The sequence below is a fragment of the Pristiophorus japonicus genome, chromosome 12, assembly GCF_044704955.1.
Source record: "Pristiophorus japonicus isolate sPriJap1 chromosome 12, sPriJap1.hap1, whole genome shotgun sequence".
Lineage (NCBI taxonomy): Eukaryota > Metazoa > Chordata > Chondrichthyes > Pristiophoridae > Pristiophorus > Pristiophorus japonicus.
Window position 1 is genome coordinate 167,763,490 of NC_091988.1, and position 12,930 is coordinate 167,776,419.

Sequence of the window (12,930 nt, forward strand, 5' to 3'; positions counted from 1 at the left end):
GGCGGAGCAGGCTCGAGGGGCTAGATGGCCTACTCCTGTTCCTAATTCTTATGTTCTTATGTTAATCGGTAAGCAAGCAACCACCACTAGTACCATTACAGCCATGGAAATGGCCTCCAAGGGCGTGGCAAAGGCTACATATTGATTTTGCTGAGTTAGAAGGATAACAATTGTTCATTGTGATTGATAGCCATTCGAAGTGGGTTGAGGTGTTTCCAATGTGGAAAATAACAACAAGTAAAACATTGGACATTTTACGAAAATTATTTTCTTCATTTGGCCTCCCTGAAGAGATTGTTTCGGATAATGGACCACAATTTCGTTCAGAAGAATTTGCACAATTCACGAGCAAAAATAGTGTGAAACATACCAAGGTTCCACCATACCATCCTGCTTCGAATGGTGCAGCAGAGCGCACTGTACAAATTGTAAAATGTTCCCTCATAAAACAAATGTTAGATCCAAATCCAAGGAAACGACAGTTGTCATTGGATCACAAATTGGCTAATTTTTTGATTACATATCGAAATACTCCTCATACATCTACTGGTAGAACACCAGCAGAGTTGTTTCTCAAGCGACAGCCACGAACCAGATTCTCATTGTTAAAGCCAAATTTGGCACAGTCCGTAGAAGAGACACAATTAAGACAGAAAGAGAATCATGATAGAGGTAGAGTAAAAGAGAAAAGTGTGAAATTAAACCAGAAGGTGAGTGTGAAGAACCATCACCATAAGTGGCTAAAGTGGTTACCAGGAAGTGTGGTGAAGATATGTGGTCCTCGCACATATCTGGTAAAGATGTTTGATAATGGGCAGGTTAGGTTTGTTCATATTGATCATATTTTACCTGCAGACATGGAAGGAGTTGAAGGTGGGAATGATTCAATTATTTCTGACTCATCAGATAGTTTTGATATACCAGTAGCAAATTCTAAATCCAATGTACTGGAAAAAAATCCAGGAGAGAATCAGAATGAAAGTCTGAGTCCGAGTCAGGAAAACAAAGAGCCTGAAGTTGATGTGATTTCAAATGAAAATCAAGGAAATTCCATGGAGGAAAACGTTCCTCAGGATGAGCCTCGAATGAGTGTGAAATCGACACCATGTTTGGAAGGTTCTGTTCGAGAGCGAAGGTATCCTCTTCAAAACAGAAAACAAGTGGTAAAGTTAAATTTGTAAATATGGAAAAAAAACGTTTATATCCTGTTATGTATAAACATGAAAGTTATGTATGATGTTTGTTATGATGGCTTCTTCATTAAGGAGGGAGAAGTGTAATGTCTGTAAGCTTGTAATATTTGTAGCTCCACACTGTGGATGTGGACGTATTGTGTACTGCAAGTGCAGGGTTAATAATAAACAGCCCAGGCAGATTTCCAGAGACTTCTGAGAGAGCTGCCTGCCATGTTAGGAAGCTGTGTGTGCTGTGCTCTGTGAAGATATCACAATAAGAAATAGGAACAGGAGCAGGCCATACGGCCCCTCGAGCCTGCTCTGCCATTCAATAAGATCATGGCTGATCTGATCATGGATTCAGCTCCACTTCCCTGCCCGCTCCCCATAACCCCTTATCCCCTTATCGCTCAAGAAACTGTCTTTTTCTGTCTTAAATTTATTCAATGTCCCAGCTTCCACAGCTCTCCGAGGCAGCAAATTCCACAGATTTACAACCCTCTGAGAGAAGAAATTTCTCCTCATCTCTGTTTTAAATGGACGGCCCCTTATTCTAAGATAATGCTTCTAGTTCTAGTCTCCCCCATCAGTGGAAACATCCTTTCTGCATCCACCTTGTCAAGCCCCCTCATAATCTTATACATTTCAATAAGATCACCTCTCATTCTTCTGAACTCCAATGAATACCGGCCCAACCTACTCAACCTTTCCTCATAAGTCAACCCCCTCATCCCCGGAATCAACCTAGTGAACCTTTTCTGAACTGCCTCCAAAGCAAGTATATCCTTTCGTAAATATGGAAACCAAAACTGCACGCAGTATTCCTGGTGTGGACTCACCAATACCTTGTATAGCTGTAACAAGATTTCTTGCTTTTATAATCCATCCCCTTTGCAATAAAGGCCAAGATACCATTGCCCTTCCTGATCACTTGCTGTATCTGCATACTATCCTTTTGTGTTTCATGCACAAGTACCCCCAGGTCCCGCTGTACTGCGGCACTTAGCAATCTTTCTCCATTTAAATAATAACTTGCTCTTTGATTTTTTTCTGCCATGGTTCTGAGAGGGAGAGGAAGGGGTGAGGGCAGAGGTGCGGGAAATTAGAACGGACACGGTCGAGGGTATGTTAACCACGGCGGAGGGGAATCCTCTGTTGAGGAAAAAGTAAGATATGTCAGAGGCACTAGTGTGAAAGGTGGCACCGTTAGAGCAGATGCGACGGAGATGGAGAAACTGGGAGAATGGAATGGAATCTTTACAGGATGCAGGGTGGGAAGAAGTGTAGTCCAGGTAGCTGTGGGCTTATAGTGGATACTGGTCGAAAGCCTATCACCAGAGATGGAGACAGAGAAGTCGAGGAAGGGAAGGGAAGAGTTGGAGATGGACCATGTGAAGATGAGGGAAGGAAATTGGATGCGAAGTGAATGAAATGTTCAAGTTCGGGGTGAGAGCAGGAAACGGCACCGGTACAGTCATCAAAGTACTGGAAAAAGAGCTGAAGGAGGGGACCCGAGTAAGACTGGAACAAAGAATGTTCCACATATCCCATGAAAAGGCAGGCATAGCTCGGACCCATGTGAGTTTCCATAACAACACCTTTAATTTGGAGGAAGTGAGTGGAGTTAAAGGAGAAGTTGTTCAATGTGAGAACAAGTTCAGCCAGGCAGAGGAGGGTGGTGGTGGATGGGGACTGGTTGGGCCTCTGCTCGAGGAAGAAGAGGAGCGCCCTCAGGCCATCCTGGTGGGGGATGGAAGTGTAGAGAGATCGGCCGTCCATGGTGAAAAGGAGACGGTTGGGGCCGGGAAAGTGGAAACTGTTCCCTTCATTCCCACTCTGACCGGTCCGTCCTCGGTCTCCTACACTGTTCCAACGAAGCTCAGCACAAGCTCGAGGAACAGCATCTCATCTTTCATTTAGGCACTTTACAGCCTTCTGGACTCAACATCGAGTTCAACAATTTCAGAATGTAACTGCTGCCAATCTTTGGCTCTCTTCCCCCCGCCCCGAGCCTGTTTCTTTTTTTCTCCTTGTCTCTAATGACAGCTGATCATTATCCAGCCATTCACACCCTATCTTGACTAATGTTTTTCTAACTCCTGGCATTACCATTTCTTTTTGGCCCATCATCCCTTTTATCTCTCAAATTTCTCTTGCCATCCACCCTATCACAGACCTTCCTTTTTGCTCTTTCTTTTCCTCCCCCTTTCAGTGCTTCTTAAGAATGTGTTCTTTCCAAACACTCTCCAGTTCTGTCGAAGGGTCATTGACCCAAAATGTTAACTCTGCTTTCTCTCCATAGATGCTGCCTGACCCATTGAGATTTTCAGCATTTTCTGTTTTTATTCATGTCTGACCAACTTAATTGAATTTTTCGAGGAGGTAACCAGGAGGTTCGATGAGGGCAGTGTGTATGATGTAGTGTATATGGATTTTAGCAAAGCTTTTGATAAGGTTCCACATGGCAGACTGGTCACAAAAGTAAAACCATGGGATCCAGGGCAAAGTGGCAAGTTGGATCCAAAATTGGCTCGGATGCAGGAATGATTGATGAGTGTTTTTGTGACTGGAAGGATGTATTCAGTGAGGTTCTGCAGGGCTCAGTGCTGGGTCCCTTGCTTTTGTGGTATATATCAATGACTTGAACTTGAATGTTCACCAGCGAAGGTTCACCAGACTGATTCCCGGGATGGCGGGACTGACCTATCAAGAAAGACTGGATCAACTGGGCTTGTATTCACTGGAGTTCAGAAGAATGAGAGGGGACCTCATAGAAACGTTTAAAATTCTGACGGGGTTAGACAGGTTAGATGCAGGAAGAATGTTCCCAATGTTGGGGAAGTCCAGAACCAGGGGACACAGTCTAAGGATAAGGGGGAAGCCATTTAGGACCGAGATGAGGAGGAATTTCTTCACCCAGAGAGTGGTGAACCTGTGGAATTCTCTACCACAGAAAGTTGTTGAGGCCAATTCACTAAATATATTCAAAAGGGAGTTAGATGAAGTCCTTACTACTAGGGGAATCAAGGGGTATGGTGAGAAAGCAGGAATGGGGTACTGAAGTTGCATGTTCAGCCATGGCCGAATGGCCTACTCCTGCACCTATTTTCTATGTTTCTATGTTGTGGGTATGATTAAGAAGTTTGCAGATGACAGTAAAATAGGCTGGGTGGTTGATAATGAAGAAAAAAGCTGCGGACTGCAGGAAGATATCAATGTACAGGTCAGTGGCTCCAGAAAGAGTGAATAAACTCCCAGATGAGAGTGACCACAATCTGAGTGTGTGTGTGAGTGACTCCAGAAGGAGTGAATAAACTCCAAGATGAGAGTGAGCACAGTCTGAGCGTGTGTTAGTCACTTCAGAGTGAGTGGCCCCAGAAGGAGTGAATGACACTCCCAGATGAGAGTGAGCACAGGCTGAATGTGTGTGAGTCACTTCAAAGTGGCCCCAGAAGGAGTGAATGACATTCCCAGATGAGAGTGAGCACAGTCTGAGTGTGTGTGAGTGACCTGACACTGAGCGAGTGGCTCCAGGGGTGCACATGCGCACTACGCGCCCGGTTTAAAGAGCCGCTGGCGGCGCGGGCGCAGTTTCTGGGGTAACGCGGCGACGTCAGGTCCGGTGGCGCGTGGCGCTCTGGGAAGGTGAAGCGGTTAAGGTCGGTTCCGCCGCCGGTTCGTCCGATTCTCTTTAGTGTTTGCCGTGTGTCGGCAGCGGGGAAGCGTCTCATTTTCCTGCTTCGGGAGCGAATGGATTGATTCGTTTCTTCAGAAATCCGGCTTCAAGTTCGCTTTTTGAAGAAAGGAGGTAAATTTGAGTGGGGAAGGCCGTGGCTGCAGGGGCAGCGGCCCGGGGGGAGGTGGGGGTGCCGTTATCACAACTTCCACTCGCCGGCTCGCCCAGAGACCCGAGGCGCCGTTTGTGGCGTGAGACCGTGCGGGGCTCCGGGGAGCGGCCTGGGCTGCCGCGCTCGCCAGTTTTAGTTGTGAGCGGCTGGAGCCTGACTAGGCCGCGTCACCCCAGCTTCATCTGCGGGGTTGTGTGAGCTGCTTTGGGGGGGGGTGGGTGTCGGTTCAGGCCCTGTAATAAAATAAACCCCATCCAAGCTGTCCTGGGGGGGCGGCAGCTACCGGATGATTTATCCTTGGCCCAGCCCTCCGTCAGTCTGTCCATGTTGCGAGTCCACGAACCACCTATAACCCGATCTTTGGGGGGCGGAGGGAAACCTGTCCTGGCCGCAGTGCCTGCACTGCCCAATTCCGCAAAACGCAGGCTTTCAAACTTTTCAAACCCTCTGCATATGTTGACACTGCTGAGGATCCTCTGCCCTAACTTCCGAAAGGTAATGTCACCTACCCAACGGAAAATCGCACAGTACTGACATTGTATTAAATATACTACAGCTGAAAATACCCTGTGATTTGCTGTTGGTTTGGGGAGGCTGAGAAGTCATGATTTCCCGTGTAAATCTGCCCACGTACCAAATGTCATTAGCAAAAGTTTTTGCACCAAGAAGTTGCTTTTTTGGATATTTTCACGTGTATGCAAATATAGCAATTCGTGATTAGTTTAGAACATAGTTGCTTGTTTTTAACTGTTCTTTGGACCATTGGATATCCAACCTATAACTCTAAAGCTATATGCAAATCCTGACCCTCTGATATGCCCAAAGCCCAAACAACCTTGATTTTCTTATTTGCTGGACTTTTAATTTAAATTATCAGCTTGGTGGGCTGGAAAGAACTGTCTTTGGTACGGTTTCTTTGTCGGTGGAAAAATCCTAAACTGAACCACTCATTCTGTTATCAGAAGGTTGGGATGTATCTAAATTGTTGGTAAAATTGATTTAAACTTGGAGATTTTCTGCTTCTGTGCTGCCCAGACTATGATTTTCTGCTTGTAATGCATCCAGTTTCTTAGTATTTCTCATATATTTCACTAATACAATTTAGGGGGTTGGGGAGCTCTAGTGGAAATTGAAAAATATCTAATCAGAGAACAAGTTACCCTAAGTTGCTGGTGCATACCTATTGCAGATCAACAGAAGGTCAGGTGTGGGAATTTGTCAGTGGATTGGCAAAGGTGAGTGGGGCAAATACTAGATGGAAAATTATAGAAGTTTTGATGTATTCTGAACTTCTGAAGGTACTTTGCAAAGTTGCATTGGACAAAAATATATACCAAAGTTGAGGTGATACTGGGATGGGCTAACTAAAAGACTTAACCTAGTCTTGAAGGAGGTGGAGAGGCAGGAAAGTTACAGGGAGAGAATTCCAGAGCGAAGGCTTAGATGGTTAAAGGGATGGGGCAAGGCAAAAGTGGCCAGAGTCTGAGGAATGGAGAGTTCTGGGTTGGGGGAGGGGGTGGCGTTGTAGGGCTGGAAGAGGTCCCGGGAATAGGGACGGGCAAAGCCACAAAGGGCTTTGAACACTGCGATAAGAACTTTAAGTTGGGGTAACTAGGAGTCTATTTAGGTCAGTGAGGACAGTGCGATATGTGAATGAGTGATATAGGATATGGACAACAAGAATTTTGGATGAGCTGAAGTTCTTGGATGGGAGAGTATTTGAATAGTCAAATCTGGAAATGACCACAGCATGAGTGAGGGTCCCAGAAGGTTAGGATCAATTTTGTTAAGTCGGCACGGGATCTCGGTGCAGCTCCCCAGTCGGCACAGGATCCTGGTTGATAGACAGAGGAAACCGAGTTGGGGTAAATAGGTGTTGCTCAGATTGGGTAAGGATTGCAGTGGTGTCCCCCAGTGGACATTACTGGCTCAACTTTTGTTCTCTATTGATGTCTTCAACTTGGGTATAGGGAAGATAATCTTTCATGGTTCGCTTAACCTAGTTTTGTTAAGGCAGCAAATGGAAAGACTTCAGGAGACATAGGCAGTTGTGAAGATGGGGCAGGTGCAGTTTAATGTGGAGAATTATGAGTTCCTACATTTTGCGAGGGGGAAAACAAGGAATGAGTGTACAGTGAATGGACAGACACTGAAGGGTGTGGATGAATAGGTGCAGGGGTTCAAATACAATGGCCTGTAATTTGCGGTCCCCTACGGCCACGTATGTGATCTGTGAAGAATCATCTTGACAGATCCAACACATCCCTGGGAAAAGGGCATCCTTGGCCGGAGTGTTGGGCTATTTGCCCAACTTCTGCCTAGCGAATGCCTATAATTTTTTTCAATTATTTAAACATTAAAAACCTTGTATAATGTAAGGTTATTTTTAGCTCTGTTAAAAATGTAAATTTCTCAAAAATGCTTGTTTCAAATATTTAAATGGCATTTTAATTTTTAAATATAATTTAAAAAAAATGTATTTAATGTGTAGCTGTATTTTTGGGGGTATTCCCATTCATACGGAATCCCATTCATACATATAAGCATGAATGGGTATTCCCTTTTATTGGTTGGGTGAGTCCACCTGATCCCGGGGGTGCTTGTGAACCCCATGCGCCGGTGGGATATATGGGTCTCTACTTTGCCTCTACATGGGCAAATCTCCAGACCACCAGGTACACGGGAATTTTATTTGCGGAACGGAAGCATTTGCCCATGGGAAACCTCCGACATCAAATTCAGGACCATAATTCCCTGAATGGATGATTAAACCCATTAAAAAGACAACAGTTGGGGGTTTTATAAGTGAAAAGAAGTAATGATCAATTTATATAAAACACTGGTTAAGCCACAGTTAGAATATTCTGCAGTTTTTGGCACCCCATTATAGAAAGAACATTAAACCATAGAGAGCATAGTGCAGATTCACCAGGAGGATGCCAGGGATGGAAAACTATAGTTATGAGAAGAGACTCTTAAATTGAGGTGAGTAGAAGAGATGCATTTAAGGGGCATTTTAAGATGCATTAAGATAAGCATATGAGGGAAAAAGGAATCAAAGAATATGCTGATGGGGTTAGATGAAGAGGGGTGGGCGGAGGCTTATGTGACCCATAAATGCCAGCACAGACCAGTTGGCCTGAATGGTCTGTTCATGTGCTGTAGGTTCAAAGTTAATCGCTGTCAAGGCTGTTAATGTTTGGTTTTCATGTATTAAAAAATGGATGGCATCTTGAATATAATCCCCCAAACTCTGGCTAGGGCAGGAAAGAGTCCTGTAATCTTGTGTACTAATAGAATTTGGCCTTTCCAGTCTAAGATTTTCCTCATTTGAAATTGGCTGGACGTGACCCCCAAAACAATGGCAAAAATCCTGGATTTCCATAATAAAAGCTGAATTTGACTTAGTCATGGAGACAACGGTGGTCCTGCTAACCTCCATTTTTCACAATACCATTCCATCTTTGTCGTGGTTGCAAATTGTTTTTAACTGTTTAGGCACAGTAAATTGTTTGCTGATCCCAATTTCTTCCATCCAGTGTCAATTATATACTGCGTAGGGTGTCCAGTACCACTTTTCAAAGAATTGAGTGAGTGTTGCATGCTCAATCAGGTGAACAAGGGTCATCAGAATGATGCTATTCCAGCTCTGCCATAGCAATGAGCCATATAACCCCACCAATTTCAGAATCATTGATCTCCTCATCCCCTTCCATAGTAGCCATCCATGTAGGATTATCTCTTGGAAAGAAAGAACATGCAATTATAACATCCTTGGGTCATCCCAAAGTGCTTTAAAACCAGTTAGCAGAAAATTTTATTTACAGGAAACTTCCATGCATATCGGACGAATGACCAAATTTAGTATTGGTATTTCTGGTTGAGGAATGTTGGTCAGGACACAGTGAGTGTTCCATCTCCTGGGAGATTCAATGCTTTGAGGAGACAAATTGCTTTAACTTCACAGCTGAAAGTGTTTTGTGTTTGTAACAAAAGCGAGAGCTTTTCAATAAATATAAATGATTTGTAATAGAAGGCAATATATCCAGATATATTATTAACTGAGGTATAGCAAATTGTTGAGCAGAAATGGCAGAACAACATAGATAGTGAATGGGGCAACAAAGGCAAAAACAGCTTAATAGAATGGAAGTGTTAAGTAGTAAAGTTGGGCAAAAGAATGGCGAATGGGTAGAAAATCTAAATTGAGATTCAAGGGGGTGTAAATGAGCAAATAAATCTAAAGATCAAGGTACGTAAGCCATTAAAAGCTAGTTTAAGGGTACATAAAGTGATCAAAAAGGCCAATGAATTGTAAGGTTTTATCATGTTATAAAAGCAAGAATATACTATTGCAGTTATACATGGTTGTTTTACCTCGTTTGTTATTTAGTTTAGGAACAGGAGTAGGCTATTCAGCCCCTCGAGTCTGTTCTGCAATTCACAGATCATGGCTGACCTGTATCCTAACTCCATTTACCCCCCCCCCCGGCTCCGTATCCTTTAATACTCTTGGCTAGAAAAACTTTTGTTCTATTATTAATTGAGCTAGCATCTACTGCTTTTTGTGAGGGTTCTTCACGCAGAGGGTGGTAGAAGTTTGGAAGTATTTCCTAACTTCTCTCCTGAATAGCCAGACTCTGATTTTATCGTTATACTCCCATGTCCTAGACTCGCCACTTACGGAAAAAATTCTCCCTCTCTCTCTCTCTCTCTCTCTTCCTCTCTCTCTCTCTCTCTCTCTCCTCTCTCTCTCTCTCTCTCTTCCTCTCTCTCTCTCTCTCTCTTCCTCTCTCTCTCTCTCTCTCTTCCTCTCTCTCTCTCTCTCTCCTTCCTCTCTCTCTCTCTCTCTCTCTTCCTCTCTCTCTCTCTCTCTCTCTTCCTCTCTCTCTCTCTCTCTCTCTCTTCCTCTCTCTCTCTCTCTCTCTCTCTTCCTCTCTCTCTCTCTCTCTCTCTTCCTCTCTCTCTCTCTCTCTCTCTTCCTCTCTCTCTCTCTCTCTCTTCCTCTCTCTCTCTCTCTCTCTTCCTCTCTCTCTCTCTCTCTTACCCTTAACCATCTGTATTCCAATATAAACCAAGTTCATGTAATCTCATAATTCAACCCTTGGAGCCCTGGTAACATTCTGATAGATCTGACCTGTACTCCTTTTAAGAAAGGATATATTGGCCCTGGAAAGTACTATTACAGCTATACAGAGTGCAAGTTATGGGGTCAAGTTTTGGCCTGAGTTGCTCCTATTTTTTTGGAGCAGCTTGTTTAGAATGGAGTATCTTAGAAATTGCAATTCTCGGCATTTAGTTTGCTCCAGTTCTAGTCAATTTGAACAGTTTCATTTTGGAACAGATTTTTTTTCAAAAGGGGGCGTGTCCAGCCACTTGCGCCTGTTTTGAAAGTTTAGGCAGTGAAAACTTACCCCAAACTAACTTAGAATGGAGTAAGTGTAGATTTTTGTACGCTCAGAAAAACCTTGCCTACACTTTACAAATCAGGCGTAGGTTACAAATCAGGCATAGGGAATGAGAGGGGGTGGTGGGGGGGGGGGGGTGGAGAAAGTAATTAAATTCTACAAGCATTCAACAGTCTTACTTATGCAAATAAAGAGCCATCCTGACTCAAAAAAATTATAAACAAAGCAAAGACAAAATATTGAATATTTCTACATGTGAGAAGCAGCAGCAGCCTTCGAGCTGCAGTGCTTCAGGCAGGCCTTCCATGTTGGAGACAGGGGCGGCGTCAGTGGCTCGACGGCAGCCGAAGACACAGCAAGCAAGCAGCCTTCAAGCTGCGAGGGAGACTGAGGCCATTCGGCCAGGGACAGGTAGAGGCAGCCAGATAGCCAGTTTGAAACTTAAATTTGCAGAATGGGTGCTGCATTGTCAACACCACGGATTATGCAATGGTTCTCCAGCAATTCACTGCATAGGAGGGAATTGATTAGAGCTCACCGCACCAGGAACGTCATAGCCCGTAGGCTGATGGGCAGGAGACCGTGCCCACGTTGGCGATATCGAGCCAGGTGCTCGTACCTGGACATGAGCGAGGCTGATTGTGTCAAAAGGCTGCATTTCTGCAGAGAAGTTGTCGCTGAGATCTGTGATATGCTGAGAGCAGATTTGCAGCCCAGAAGTGGAATGCCAACTGCCTTGTCTGTTGAAGTGAAGGTAACAGCTGCACTTGCCTTCTATGCCTCGATCGTTTCAGGCTACAACTGGAGATGTGTGCGCCATCTCAACGTGCAATACATGTCTGTGTTTACCAGGTCACGGCTGCACTGTATGTGTGGAGGAATGACCATCAATTTCTCAATGACCGCACAAGCGATCCATGTGGGCTGTGGGCTTCTTCAGGATTGCTGGCTTCTCAAAGGTACAGGGCTGCATTGATTGTACCCACATAGCCCTGCGAGCACCTGTGGAGGATTCTGAGCAGTACAGGACTAGAAAAGGTTTCCACTCCATCAATGTGAAGCTCATGTGTGATGACAAGCAGCGCATCATGTCAGTCGATGCGCGATACCCTGGTAGCACCCATGATGTGTTTATCTTGCGCGACAGCATTATATCTGACATGTTTGAGCAGCAGCCAGAAGGGCAGAGCTGGCTACTGGGGGACAAAGGGTACGGCCTGACCACCTGGCTCATGACGCCCCCACGTGTGACACAGACAGAAGCTGACCGTCAATACATCATTGAGAGGACCATTGGCATCTTGAAACAGCATTTCCGATGCCTGGACCATTCCGGAGGCCCCTTGCAATACTCTCCTCAGATTGTCGGTCACTTCACTGTTGTGTGCTGCATGCTCCATAACTTAGCCATCATGAGGCAGCAGGAGCTGGTAGTTGAACCAGAAGACCCATGTGAGGGTCCAGTGCATGATAGTATTACAGAAGAGCAGGATATAGATGATGACGACGATTAGGAAAGCATGCAAGTGACTGATGCCAGAGCACGAGGTCGGAGGAGGGCAGTCAATCGTGCTCCTTTAACGATTGCTCGAGCCCTGCGCCAGCAGCTCATCCGTGAACACTTCATTACTGATGCCTGAGAGCTCTGCGACCACTGTTGCACATGGACATGTTTATTCTTTGCAGTTGTTCCTACGTTGTGTTGTGTTAATGGAAGATGATTCAGTTTTAATGAAAAAATATTTTATTGAAAAGTTAACGTCACTAATATATTTGTATCAAACGTTACTTTTTAATATGACTCTTGAAGATTACTTATAAACTTCAAGATCACTTTTTAGATGCAAAATTAAATAAGATACAAAATGTGAGAGCATTTACACTATGAGCACTTTAAAAACCCTAAAATCACTTATGTTGTAAACTTACAAAACTTACAAAACAATTTCAATTTGAAAAACGTTACTAGAGCTAAATCAAGAACAAGAACAAAAGCAGCAAAGAAAGGCTGCAACCATCTCTCATTCACATCTCCGTGAATGTTCACTTCTTCATGGTGGTGTCATTTGATTGGCGGGGCTGTGTGCCCTTATTGCAGCAGCTACCTCCCTGACGGCCTGTGCCGTCGATTGCACTCCCTCGGACATTCCATCCCTAAGTTCCTGTGTCATTACTGCTATTTCTCCCGTCAGGACCGTCTCACCTTCACCCACTGCACTGACTCTACCGATGAGTGATCGGGTAAGCTCATTGGTCTCCATAACCAATGCCACAACCTGAATCGCATCTGTTGCATGCTGCATCTCAGGAGAGCATGTCTCCAATCTTCTTTTCCTCTGCCTGGGTCTGCCTCGTGGCACCACTACACTGGGAGGTGTGGGCACGGACGGTGGGACGCTCAGTGTTCCAAATAGCACCACTACACAGGGAGGCGCGGGCTGGGACGCTCTGTGCTCCAGACGGCAGCACTAGAGAGAGGCGCGGGCTGGGATGGTGGGT

At 44.9% G+C, this 12,930-nt stretch overlaps 1 protein-coding gene across 7 annotated transcripts in view; it reads left to right on the forward strand.

Annotated features, from left to right (window-relative positions):
- The first annotated feature begins 4,795 nt into the window (after nt 1–4,795).
- Nucleotides 4,796–12,930, forward strand: part of stau1 (staufen double-stranded RNA binding protein 1) — a 49,087-nt gene continuing 40,952 nt past the window's right edge. For 3 of the 7 annotated variants that reach the window (XM_070896117.1, XM_070896118.1, XM_070896123.1), the window contains exon 1: nt 4,797–4,983. The gene's annotated coding sequence lies outside the window, so the exon portion shown is untranslated. Of the gene's footprint in view, nt 4,984–12,930 lie in introns of all 7 variants that reach the window. The other 4 variants (XM_070896120.1, XM_070896119.1, XM_070896121.1 and 1 more) reach the window with 4 other exon arrangements.